The following is a 14465-nucleotide window of genomic DNA, read 5'->3' as shown; positions in this document are numbered from 1 at the left end:
TAAAAGCTAATAACGAACGGTTTTACAAAATAAAATAACCGAACGCATAAACCAAAAACGGACGTCCTAAACTAGAAAGAAAAGACGGACGTCCTACTGCTCCGCTTTCACTTCCACTTCAACTAATTTTTCTTCTTGGATCATCTCCTCCAAGGTTGCTTCGCCCTCTGCTCACATCCACAACGGATGATCATTGCAAGACAGGACGAACGTACATATACGAGGGACAACACAACGAAAACGAAAGGGTAAGCTTATATAATTTAATTTATAATTCAACATAAACCATAAACATTTCAATTCATGCAAGCACAAAACTCAACATTTAACATCAACCTACATACATATATATATATATATATATATATATATATATATATATATATATATATATATATATATATATATTCTAGACCGACCGTCCGGACTGTATGAATTGTGTAGTTACAAGCGTTCCTGCACCCGAGTGGTGTAGTAACTGGGATACACTCAACAGCTGCCACTCGAGGTTAATCCGTTCTTACGTCGCCCATGTTAACTTATGGACTAAGGACCTCCTGCCATTCACACGCATGACTTACCCTCTCTACGTGAGAAGAGTAATCACTGAATATCAGGATGGACAGCCTGGCTTAACTTATCCACAGTCATACTTTACCAAATTTAATATTTAACATATCTGAGACGTTCCTCCTTAGAACGCTCGTTCAAAATCCATACTCATAGAATCACTCAATATAGTGTTCACATGGTAATATCTTATAATTTATCATCATTCTCATCTTTAACTCTAAGAGCACAAAAGGACGAACGTTCAGTCCTTTGAAGAATTAGGACGAACGTCCAAATAAAGTACTGGGTGGACGAACGTGACTCTCTGTTTGGTCAGGTAATTGAACTGACTATAATGATACTTAGAAAATTTTAGTGAAGAAGATCTTGGACCAGATTCAATGTACCAAGTATGGTCAATAATACTTAGAATTTCCTTTGTAAAATTTTGTATATAAAGAACCGATGCCAGTATTTGAACGAAGGTGAGAGGATGAATATTGTAATATTTGAACGAACGCTATTTACGTTCGTTTAAGGAATCAAAGATAAGGACGAGGTGGGGTTTAAGACCGAACACTACATCAAAGCGAACGCTAGGTAGATGACCGAGAATCAACCATGACGAACGCTTGGTATAAGACCGAGCGCTCTTTAGAACGAACGTTTGGTTTAACACCGAACACTATTTAGGACGAACGTTCGGTACAAGACCGAACGTTACATATTTTAAAGTGTAAAGTATGTATATACAGCTGAGTTGAACCGAACGCTCAAACATTTAAATGGGGACGCTCGCTCTCAAGCGGAGTTCTTCCCAAATGAAAGAATTCCATTCTAAGTTATTTTCAGGGAAACCGAACGGTATAAGACCGTACGGTGACGAGCGTAATTTATCATAGGGAGTGATTTACGTTTTCAGATTTCAACATTTAAACTTATACTTTATAATTCATGTGATTTTCAATTTATAAACTTTATAACATTCATTTCAATTACTTCATATTCAACATCATCATACAGATTTACTTCATACAATCATAAACATCCATGTTCATAATCACTCATCTAAATCATCATACATCATACATTCGCATTCATACTGCATACATGCATTTCAGTCATCAACATGCATACGTTTTCATACATTCAAATCAGATCATACCACATTCAAGTATAAATTAAACATATAAGCTTCCCTTACCCGGATTTGTAAGCAACTTTATCCTAAGTGCAAGATTGTTGGCTTCGTTCAACTAACGTTTTGCTACCCTCAATATCACTTTACTCTTTCAAAACAAATCTACCCACAATAAAATCACAGGACTTAGAATACACTCTTGCATGCAGCCAAAACGCAGTTTTTCAAGAAACCCTAGAACAAACTACTAAAGGAGACTTACCAGTTTCAGCCTTTGAAACTGTTCGGTCCAGTTGGTAGCTTGCAGTTGGGCGAACGTTCCTACGGTGCTGCAAGTTGATCGGAGAAGAGGTGTGAGGTTTACAGTAGAGAGAAGTTGGGAGTTCTAGAGAGAAGGTGGAGAAAATGAAGGGTTGAGTTCAGAGGTAGAAGATGAGTGCGTGCAGGTGAAAGAGATTTTCAAAAACTCCGTTTTGTTAAATCCACGTTCGTTTGGACGAACGTCTCCCAAGCCGACACCTGCACACCCACTTCTGAATTGGAAGCTTCTCTAGTGACACGTGGCGTGCGTGCATGCGGTGCAAGGTGCGCTTTTAATGTCTCTGAACCGTGAACGTGGGTGCATTAATTTGATGTGACAGAGATTATCATTGCTAAATATTTAGGGTCTCACACATAACAATTCAACATTGTAATTTGTTGCTCTTGTTCTGTTTGTTTATTTATTTGTCACTTTAATAACAAAATAATTGATGATGTTGATATTGATTTTTGTTTAAAAGATTTGTGTTATATTTTTTTCTTCAAATTATTATTAAATTTCACTTTTAAATTTTAGAAACAGTAGTTTATCTTCATATGTTTGATATACTCACGATTCTTAAGTTGGGATTACAATTATCATGACTAATCATTAGCTTAATTGTTTTATTGCATAAGTATGAAATTCTTTTATAATTTTATGTTAATAAACTATTAAATAATCAATTTGCGCATTTAAGTACTCAATAATCCATTTCCTTAATATTTTGTGAGAAATACTCATTTCGTAGCAAGAGACAAATCCATTTAAAGATTATGTTTCTATTTGTCATGAATAATTTTTACTGTTATCCTCTGAATCTAGATTTGTTTACCATATTCGTTAAGATGTTGGATCAAATCTCAAAGTCTAATGACAGTCTTTTCCGAATATGTTGATAAAAGATTGTAATGAATGATTTATATGTTTAACATGATAGTCAAAATGAAAAAATGATTTATTTAATTCTAGACTATTCATAAAAAAATGCGTCACTGTATTTTTGACACTGGTGTTTTTTTGGTAATTTCAGAAATCAAAACATCAACGAGAGTAACGTGCTTTGGTGAGTTACGGGAATTACAAACCTTCCTAAAGATACGTTACTGTTTTTAAAATTTAAAAACAAAATTTAATAATTATCGAAAAAAGATATAACATAATCATCAAATCAAAAATCAACATTAAAATCATTAATTATTTTGTATGTTTTTGATTTTTTTATTTTAAATTAAAAATAAAAATTATTAAAATATCTTTATGTTTAAAATATGCATTTTTTATAAATGAGAAATTTTTTATTTTTTAAAACTTGGTACACTTTGCTAAAATGTAATAACTGAAAAAAGAATGTACATAAATTAACAAACTCATATATATAGACTGACTTTCCGGACTGTATGAATTCTGTGTAGCTACGATGTTCGTGCACCCAGGTGGTGTAGTAACTGGAATTTATCATCAGCTGCCACCCGAGGTTAGTCCCTTCCATCCAAAGTACCCCTAAGGACTAGGACCTCCTGCCGTTCTCACACATGACATACTCTCCTCTACGTGAGGACGAGCCCTCACGGAACATCAGGATGAATCGCCAGCTAAGCTTTGTCCACATTCATACTTTACAAATTCCAACTTTCATCCAAGAGTCGTTCCTATCTGGAACGCTCGTTCAAAATCCACAACCATCATTTCATCTCTTATACTGTTCATTCTTTATAATTTTTCACCTTAATATCATTTTCATCTTCCGTTCTAATTACATAAAAGGACGAACGTTCAGCCCTCTTCATAACGAGGACGAACGTTAAAAACGAGGCCGAGGAAATCCTCGTTTAAAACAGAATAAAACCGACACATATTATATGACGAACGTCATTACCACTTGAATCAGTTAAATGAACTGACTCTAGGAAGATCCGATCAATACTCAAAATAAGTTAAGTACAAAGGCTCTAGGCCGAATCCAAGTGGATATAGACACCACAAGACGAATAAAGAACTATACCGAGATCAATTCAATTTATAAATACCGACTGCCAATCAATGACCGAACGCGATAATACGTATTTACTGAAATTTTGGACGAACGCTATTTGTAACACCCAAATATTTTAAAGGGTATTACTGATAGTAGAGACTAAATTAATTCGATATCTCATATAAACAATCAAACTTTATTTCAATTACTCCAAAGTACAATACCAAACTTACAAACTTTAAACAATATAGTCTTCACCGTTGACATTTCAACTTTTAAATTTTACACAACATAATCTTCCCAATACAAATTTATTCTTTTTACAAAAATCCATGAAAGGTTTTCCCCGCATCTCTCTCATCTCTAAGCTTTTTCAACCACATCTGCAACATTATCTAATCACATATAACATGAGTTATATGATCATAGCATAAACAAATAAGGGTAAGCCAACCATATCAAATCAATCATTAAACTTGTAATAAGAATAGTTTAATCATTTATTTCTACAATTACTCAAATATCATTACCCCGATGTCATTAATTCATCATTATCGAAATCATCTTCCTCAATTTCATAAACCTTACAATTTATACTATGCTTACTCACGAAGCCTTATGGTCAGACCGCTCTCTGCCTGCTTCCTTAAGCCTCACCTGTATACTATGTCTTACTCTCTGAAGCCTTATGGTCAGACCGCTCTCTGCCTGCTTCTATAAAACTTATGAACCACATATTTATGTCAAAGCCTTATGGTCAGACCACTTGCTGCCTGCTTTCATTAACCTCAGGTGTTACTTTGTTCATACCAAGCTCTCATGGTATAACCGAACATACTACTTCCCGTAGGAAACATCATTTCATAAGCAATAATTTCTTATATCCACTCCAACATTTCATCACATCAACATTTCATACTCTCTTATCCACTCCAACATTTCATCAAATCAACAATTCATAACCTCTTCTCCACATAACTCAATCATGTTCATTCTCTAATCATAATTTGACAATAACCTATTTTGGTGTCAATAAATTAAACATATCGCCAGCTATCATACTTCATATTATAAACTCATTTTTGACCATAACGAGTATAACTCAACATATTTTCACCAATTAAAGATTCATAGATCAGCCAAAACATTTCATCATATCTTAGCCACTACGTATTAAAGTCTGAGCTCAATGTAACGATAAATAAAATATATATGAAGTTTTTACCATGATAACTTTATGCATCTCCAATTAACTTATTTTATTTTAATTTCATCCTATTAGAGATCTTTCTTTACCCCAATTGGTCACCGGAGAGGACCCAGATGTCTGAACGCATCAAACTCACCTTCGACGCCAACACATATGACTAGTCACAACTGACTGGACCAGGCCAGGGCTGCTCTATGATCAGGGATGTGCCAACTCAGGTTTTTAAGGTTCCTCTATCCTACCAACAAAGGGAGGCCTTCAATAATTAACAATTTATTTATTTAAATTATCTACCTTGTTCGCTTATGCTCTAAATCTAAAATGCCTAATTTTAATATTTTTACTTCCTCTTACAACAACCTCAAATAGTATCACTACATCTATTTAATACTCATATACAAGTTATTACAGAATCCTTACTCCAGACCTTCCAACAAGATCAATTTCAGCCAAGAAACTCATTCATGATAGAATTCATACAAGATAATTATAAACAATTACCCATAATAAGATATTACTATAAATGGTCATAGAAGAATACAATATTTGACAATCATAAGAATAATCTTAATATAAAAATTCATGGGAAACAAGAAGTTGAATCTGGCAGAGCCGGTTAGACAACTTCTAATCCATCCCAAAATACAATATAATTAAATAACAAGAACAATACATGTCTGGGGAAATAAGAAGTTGAATCTGGCAGAGCCGGTTAGACAACTTCTAATCCTTCCAAAAATGCAATAAAATAAATAAGTAAAGCAATAAATAGTTTGGGGAAACAAGAAGTTGAATCTGGCAGAGCCGGTTAAACAACTTCTAATCCTTCCAAAAGTGCAATAAAATAAATAACTGAAGCAATAGAAAGTTTGGGGAAACAAGAAATTGAATCTGGCAGAGCCGGTTAGACAATTTCTAATCCTTCCAAAATACAATAAAATTAAATAAGGAAAACAATAGAATGTTTGGGGAAACAAGAAATTGAATCTGGCAGAGCCGGTTAGACAATTTCTAATCCTTCCAAAATACAATAAAATTAAATAAGGAAAACAATAGAATGTTTGGGGAAACAAGAAATTGAATCTGGCAGAGCCGGTTAGACAATTTCTAATCCTTCCAAAATACAAAAAAATAAACAACTGATAACATACAAGTGGCATAACATAATCAACATTACATTTTACAACTATCACACTTGGATATCAACACAAAGTATACTCTCATTTAAAATTTAAGATCATACAGAAACAAAATACTCCATATTCAAGATATAAGATCAGAAAAAACAAAATATAGCATATCCAAGACTCAAGATAATACAAAAGGAAATACTCAAAGTTAGCTCCCCTTACCTCTATTACAGACTTAATCCCCTCGTCCTCTGAAAACTTCCAGAATATCCCCTTTGAAATTCTTCCCACTCTCTTCTCTCAAAAATTTTCTAAGTTCTTTGGTGTAAATTTTCAGCCTCCCCCCCTTGGCTAATTTACTATTCATTTTTACTATTCATTTTAACTATTCATTTTTTTATTCATTTTACTATTACAAAAATAATTTTTTATTTGCAATTTGATAAATTCTGATCTCAAAGCTACGTGGAACACTTATCCTTTCCAAAAATATTTTTTTTTTTTTTTTTTTTTTTTTTTTTACTATTCACTTTTTACTATTCACCTTTTACTATTCACAATTTACTATTCACTTTTTTTTTTTTTTTTTTTTTTTTTTTTTTTTTTATCTAGTATTTAACTTACAAATATTTTTCAAGGATCTTACAATCTCCCCAACAACAATTATTTTCGCCCTCGAAAATTATTTATTTAAACAAAGACTATCTAACAAAAGATTACTTACAAAAGAGATATGGATATTCCTTTATCATAAATTCTTCCAATTCCCAAGTCATTTCCTGTGTGTCTTCATTCCAAAGTACTTTTACTGTGCGAATATCTTTCCCTCTTAGCTTTTTCATTTGAACATCTAGTATACGCACTGGTCCAACTTCCATTGTTAAATTTTCCTTGACCTGAATTTCATCAACTTCTAACACATGCTTTGGATCTGGAATATACTTCCTTAGTTGGGATACATGAAAAACGTTATGCAAATTTGCCAATCCAGGTGGTAATGCTACCTCATAAGCCACTGGCCCAATCTTTTTGAGAATCTGATACGGTCCGAGAAATTTTGGTGTCAGTTTCCTCATCTTGATAGCTCTCCCGACTCCTGTAGTTGGTGTTACTCGTAAGAATACATGATCTCCTTCTTCAAATTCTAACGGTCTTCTTCTTTTGTCGGCATATGACTTTTGTCTACTTTGAGTTGCTTTCATCCGATCTTGGATTAATTTTATTTTTTCTGTGGTTCGCTGTAATAGCTCGGGTCCCACTGTTAGTGCTTCCCCATCTTGAAACCAACACAACGGGGTTCTACATCTTCTTCCATATAAAGCTTCATATGGTGGCATACCAATACTGGAATGATAACTGTTGTTGTAAGTAAATTCTACTAATGGTAGTATCTCATTCCAACTTCCAAGATGATCTAATACACAAGTTCTTAGCAAATCCTCCAAAGACTGAATAGTCCTTTCTGTTTGACCATCAGTCTGAGGGTGATAAGCCGAACTCATCCTCAACTGCGTTCCCAGAGCCTTCTGTAGCGTCTGCCAAAACCTTGAAGTAAACCTTGGATCTCTGTCTGACACAATTCTTGTAGGTATTCCATGCAACCTCACTACTTCCCTGATGTATAACTCCGTCAGCTTTTCTAGAGACATACGTTGATTAATGGGCAAAAAGTGAGCGCTCTTGGTTAGTCTATCAACGATAACCCAGATAGAATCGTGACCTTTTGATGATTTTGGTAAATGTGTTACAAAGTCCATCGAGATACTGTCCCACTTCCATTGAGGAATGTCTAACTGTCGTAACATCCCTCCCGGTTTTTGATGCTCCACTTTTGCCTTCTGACACACCAAGCAGGCTGCTACAAACTCGGCCACATCCCTCTTCATTCCATTCCACCAAAATGACTCTTTCAGGTCTTTATACATCTTAGTCATACCTGGATGTATGCTAAGACGACTTTTATGGCCTTCGTCTAAAATTAAATGTTTTAATTCACTCTTTGCAGGTATACACACTCTGTTCTTAAATCGAAGGATGCCATCTTTACTTAGAACGAAGTCCTTAACTTGATCGGTGTCCAACAACCTGATCTTTTGCTGCAACTCTTGATCCATCGACTGCTCAACCTTCACTTGTTCTAAGAAGTCACTAGTGATTACTAAATGACCACACCATATATGATCTGGGGTTAACTGCAACCCCAAGTTCATATCACGTAACTTTTCTAACAGTTCTAATTCCTTCACCATCATTGTTGTTATCTGAGCTTGTCTCCTACTCAATGCATCTGCCACCACATTGGCTTTTCCTGGGTGATATAAAAGCTCGAAATCATAGTCCTTCATATATTCCATCCATCTTCTTTGTCGCATGTTCAGCTCCTTTTGATCGAACAAATACTTTAGACTCTTATGGTCACTAAAAACTTGGAAACTTGCCCCATAGAGGTAGTGTCTCCATGTCTTTAATGCAAATACTACTGCTGCAAGTTCTATGTCATGCGTTGGGTAGTTCTTCTCATGCGCCTTTAGCTGCCTAGATGCATAAGCTACAGGTCTCCTTTCTTGCATTAGGACGCACCCCAATCCTTGATATGACGCATCGCAGTACACCTCAAAAGATTTGCTAGAGTCTGGAATGATTAATACTGGTGCTGACGTTAGTCGTTGCTTCATATCCTCAAAACTGGCTTCGCACTTGTCAGTCCACAGAAATGGTTGATCTTTACGAGTTAACTGAGTTAGAGGACCTACAATCTTGGAAAACCCTTCAACAAAACGTCGGTAATAACCGGCTAATCCTACAAAACTTCGTACTTCAGTTACAGTTTTCGGCCGCTCCCACTTTAGCACAGCTTCCACCTTTGCTGGATCCACTGAGATTCCTTGAGCAGAAATCACATGACCCAAAAATTGTACTTTCTCTATCCAGAACTCACACTTTGACAGTTTCCCATACAGTTGATGTTTTCTTAAAATTTCCAACGCCACCCTCAAGTGTTCTGCATGCTTTTCCTTATTCTCTGAATAGATAAGAATATCGTCTATAAATACTACCACGAACTTATCTAAACATGACCGAAATATTCTGTTCATGTAGTCCATAAAAATCGCTGGAGCATTCGTCACGCCAAACGGCATTACCACGTACTCAAAGTGTCCGTAGCGAGATCTGAAAGCCGTCTTTTGCACATCTTCCGTCTTGACCAGAATCTGATGGTACCCAGATCTGAGATCAATTTTTGAAAACACCTCTGCTCCTCTCAACTGATCTAATAGATCATCGATTCTTGGCAAAGGATATTTGTTCTTTATTGTAACCTTGTTCAGCTGTCGATAATCCACGCACAACCTTGAACTTCCATCCTTCTTCTTCACCAGCAATACCAGAGCTCCCCATGGAGACACACTTGGACGGATAAACTTCTTCTCCAGCAGATCTTCGATTTGCTTTTTCAACTCTACTAGTTCGGCAGGAGCCATTCTGTATGGAGCCATAGAAACTGGGCCAGCTCCAGGCATTAGATCTATTGTGAAATCGATCTCTCGACTAGGTGGTAAACCTGGTACTTCTTCTGGAAAAACATCAACATATTCTTCTACCACAGGTATTCCGATGATTTGTTCTTCAGTATTCTCTCTTTTCTCCTGAGCTAACACCACAAAGCAGGTAGCTCCATCTTTGATATCCTTCGCAACGACTCGAGTTGAGCTTAGTTCTAAATCGTTCAAATTTAGAAACTCTATCTTTTGTTTCCCACAGTCAATAAGAACGTGATTGGCAGTCAACCAATCCATTCCCAAAATAATGTCTAGATTTTGAAGGGGTAAGCAGATCAAGTTCACTTTGAACTTGCGTCCTGCAATTTGGATCGGGCATCCGACACAGACTGAACTGGTCGTAACTGGTCCCGATGCTGGTGTAGAAACTACTAATTCACACCCTAGATCAAGCATCGGTAATCCGAGTCTTTCTAAACATGCTAGGGATATAAAGGAGTGTGTGGCTCCAGAGTCAAACAAAACATATACGCATTCTCCTAACAACATACAGGTGTGTAAGATTAATGTACCTGGCTTAGTAGCCTCTTCTGCAGACATTGCGAATACTCTCCCTGTTGCCCGGGGCTTTACTTCAGCAGAATCTTGTTGTTGTGGTTCTCCCACCTTCTTTTTCTTTGGACAAACATTAGCAAAGTGTCCCGGATCATTGCAGATGAAACATCTCTTCCCTTCAACTTTTTCCCCAATAAGTTTAGGGCAGTCACGTCTGAAATGTGCTCCTCCACACTCAAAACACTTCACTGTTCCTCGATATGATAATTGTGGTTTTTCATAAGGTTTTTTGTTGAATTTCATTGAAGATTCTCCCTTGGCAAGTCTGGAAACTCTACTTGGATCAAACTCCAATAATTCTATCATTCTGGCTTTCTCTACCAATGCTGGAAACTCTTGTATTTCCAATGGCATAAGTACCTTCTTCAGTTCATGCCTTAGTCCTCCCTCGAATTTTCGACATCTCCATTCTTCTGTGATATTCTGAGTATAAAACCTCGAGAGATAATTAAATTTTACTACGTACTCTTGTACTGATAACCTCCTTTGTTGTAAGGTCAGGAACTCCGCCTCCCTTGCAAATTTTGCACTGTTTGGAAAATATTTTTCCAAGAACCTTATCTTAAAGTTCTCCCAATTCACAGCCTCACCACGAACCGTCATCAACTGTTGCATACTTTCCCACCAATATTCAGCCTCCCCCACCAAAAGAAATGATGCATAAGTTAATTTTTGTTCTTCTGAGCAAGTTATTACCCGAAAAATCTTCTCGTTCTGCCTTAGCCAAGAGTCAGCCTCATCCGGAGTAGCCTCCCCATTAAATTTAGTTGGATCATGCCTTAAGAAGTCATTCAAACTAGAATGATTTTGAGGTACTTGATCAACTTGTTGTTGCTGCATCTTTGTCGAGTTTAAATGATTTCTTCAAAAAGATAACAATACAATTTAGCATATGATATCAATTTCCTCCAATAGTCGTTTTCATCATAACAATTAATAGTTTTACTAAGAATAATAATTTCACTCCCCATAGTCCCAAAATACTTTCGAAAACCATTGCTCTGATACCATAATGTAACACCCAAATATTTTAAAGGGTATTACTGATAGTAGAGACTAAATTAATTCGATATCTCATATAAACAATCAAACTTTATTTCAATTACTCCAAAGTACAATACCAAACTTACAAACTTTAAACAATATAGTCTTCACCGTTGACATTTCAACTTTTAAATTTTACACAACATAATCTTCCCAATACAAATTTATTCTTTTTACAAAAATCCATGAAAGGTTTTCCCCGCATCTCTCTCATCTCTAAGCTTTTTCAACCACATCTGCAACATTATCTAATCACATATAACATGAGTTATATGATCATAGCATAAACAAATAAGGGTAAGCCAACCATATCAAATCAATCATTAAACTTGTAATAAGAATAGTTTAATCATTTATTTCTACAATTACTCAAATATCATTACCCCGATGTCATTAATTCATCATTATCGAAATCATCTTCCTCAATTTCATAAACCTTACAATTTATACTATGCTTACTCACGAAGCCTTATGGTCAGACCGCTCTCTGCCTGCTTCCTTAAGCCTCACCTGTATACTATGTCTTACTCTCTGAAGCCTTATGGTCAGACCGCTCTCTGCCTGCTTCTATAAAACTTATGAACCACATATTTATGTCAAAGCCTTATGGTCAGACCACTTGCTGCCTGCTTTCATTAACCTCAGGTGTTACTTTGTTCATACCAAGCTCTCATGGTATAACCGAACATACTACTTCCCGTAGGAAACATCATTTCATAAGCAATAATTTCTTATATCCACTCCAACATTTCATCACATCAACATTTCATACTCTCTTATCCACTCCAACATTTCATCAAATCAACAATTCATAACCTCTTCTCCACATAACTCAATCATGTTCATTCTCTAATCATAATTTGACAATAACCTATTTTGGTGTCAATAAATTAAACATATCGCCAGCTATCATACTTCATATTATAAACTCATTTTTGACCATAACGAGTATAACTCAACATATTTTCACCAATTAAAGATTCATAGATCAGCCAAAACATTTCATCATATCTTAGCCACTACGTATTAAAGTCTGAGCTCAATGTAACGATAAATAAAATATATATGAAGTTTTTACCATGATAACTTTATGCATCTCCAATTAACTTATTTTATTTTAATTTCATCCTATTAGAGATCTTTCTTTACCCCAATTGGTCACCGGAGAGGACCCAGATGTCTGAACGCATCAAACTCACCTTCGACGCCAACACATATGACTAGTCACAACTGACTGGACCAGGCCAGGGCTGCTCTATGATCAGGGATGTGCCAACTCAGGTTTTTAAGGTTCCTCTATCCTACCAACAAAGGGAGGCCTTCAATAATTAACAATTTATTTATTTAAATTATCTACCTTGTTCGCTTATGCTCTAAATCTAAAATGCCTAATTTTAATATTTTTACTTCCTCTTACAACAACCTCAAATAGTATCACTACATCTATTTAATACTCATATACAAGTTATTACAGAATCCTTACTCCAGACCTTCCAACAAGATCAATTTCAGCCAAGAAACTCATTCATGATAGAATTCATACAAGATAATTATAAACAATTACCCATAATAAGATATTACTATAAATGGTCATAGAAGAATACAATATTTGACAATCATAAGAATAATCTTAATATAAAAATTCATGGGAAACAAGAAGTTGAATCTGGCAGAGCCGGTTAGACAACTTCTAATCCATCCCAAAATACAATATAATTAAATAACAAGAACAATACATGTCTGGGGAAATAAGAAGTTGAATCTGGCAGAGCCGGTTAGACAACTTCTAATCCTTCCAAAAATGCAATAAAATAAATAAGTAAAGCAATAAATAGTTTGGGGAAACAAGAAGTTGAATCTGGCAGAGCCGGTTAGACAACTTCTAATCCTTCCAAAAGTGCAATAAAATAAATAACTGAAGCAATAGAAAGTTTGGGGAAACAAGAAATTGAATCTGGCAGAGCCGGTTAGACAATTTCTAATCCTTCCAAAATACAATAAAATTAAATAAGGAAAACAATAGAATGTTTGGGGAAACAAGAAATTGAATCTGGCAGAGCCGATTAGACAATTTCTAATCCTTCCAAAATACAATAAAATTAAATAAGGAAAACAATAGAATGTTTGGGGAAACAAGAAATTGAATTTGGCAGAGCCGGTTAGACAATTTCTAATCCTTCCAAAATACAAAAAAATAAACAACTGATAACATACAAGTGGCATAACATAATCAACATTACATTTTACAACTATCACACTTGGATATCAACACAAAGTATACTCTCATTTAAAATTTAAGATCATACAGAAACAAAATACTCCATATTCAAGATATAAGATCAGAAAAAACAAAATATAGCATATCCAAGACTCAAGATAATACAAAAGGAAATACTCAAAGTTAGCTCCCCTTACCTCTATTACAGACTTAATCCCCTCGTCCTCTGAAAACTTCCAGAATATCCCCTTTGAAATTCTTCCCACTCTCTTCTCTCAAAAATTTTCTAAGTTCTTTGGTGTAAATTTTCAGCCTCCCCCCCTTGGCTATTTATAGCAAAAAAAAATTTACTATTCATTTTTACTATTCATTTTAACTATTCATTTTTTTATTCATTTTACTATTACAAAAATAATTTTTTATTTGCAATTTGATAAATTCTGATCTCAAAGCTACGTGGAACACTTATCCTTTCCAAAAATATTTTTTTTTTTTTTTTTACTATTCACTTTTTACTATTCACCTTTTACTATTCACAATTTACTATTCACTTTTTTTTTTATCTAGTATTTAACTTACAAATATTTTTCAAGGATCTTACACTATTTCCACCCGTTTGGTAATTAAAGACAAGGACGAGCGTTCGGTACAAGACCGAGCACCACTCATAACGAACGCTTTGGGTCGAGACTGATCACTGATTCGAATTAATAATAGAAATAGAAATTTATATAAGACGAGATGATAAAGTTAGGTTTTTAAGAATGACTAAGTGT

At 35.0% G+C, this 14465-nt stretch overlaps 2 long non-coding RNA genes across 2 annotated transcripts; both read right to left on the bottom strand.

Annotated features, from left to right (window-relative positions):
- Nucleotides 1-4147: 4147 nt before the first annotated feature.
- On the bottom strand, nucleotides 4148-6622 carry LOC148195256 (uncharacterized). Its single transcript, XR_015780801.1, has 2 exons — nucleotides 6535-6622; nucleotides 4148-4367 (listed from the first exon to the last, which is right to left on the bottom strand). It is a non-coding gene; the product is annotated as an uncharacterized LOC148195256 (long non-coding RNA).
- Nucleotides 6623-11499: 4877 nt separating this feature from the next.
- On the bottom strand, nucleotides 11500-13974 carry LOC148195255 (uncharacterized). The gene is made up of 2 exons (XR_015780798.1): nucleotides 13887-13974; nucleotides 11500-11719 (listed from the first exon to the last, which is right to left on the bottom strand). It is a non-coding gene; the product is annotated as an uncharacterized LOC148195255 (long non-coding RNA).
- Nucleotides 13975-14465: the final 491 nt, after the last annotated feature.

The sequence above is a fragment of the Vigna umbellata genome, chromosome 7 (assembly GCF_029865625.1).
Source record: "Vigna umbellata cultivar VRB3 chromosome 7, Vumbellata_1.0, whole genome shotgun sequence".
NCBI classification, from domain to species: domain Eukaryota; kingdom Viridiplantae; phylum Streptophyta; class Magnoliopsida; order Fabales; family Fabaceae; genus Vigna; species Vigna umbellata.
The sequence above is the reverse complement of the archived record's forward strand: the minus strand, read 5'-3'. Positions and strand labels throughout refer to the sequence as shown.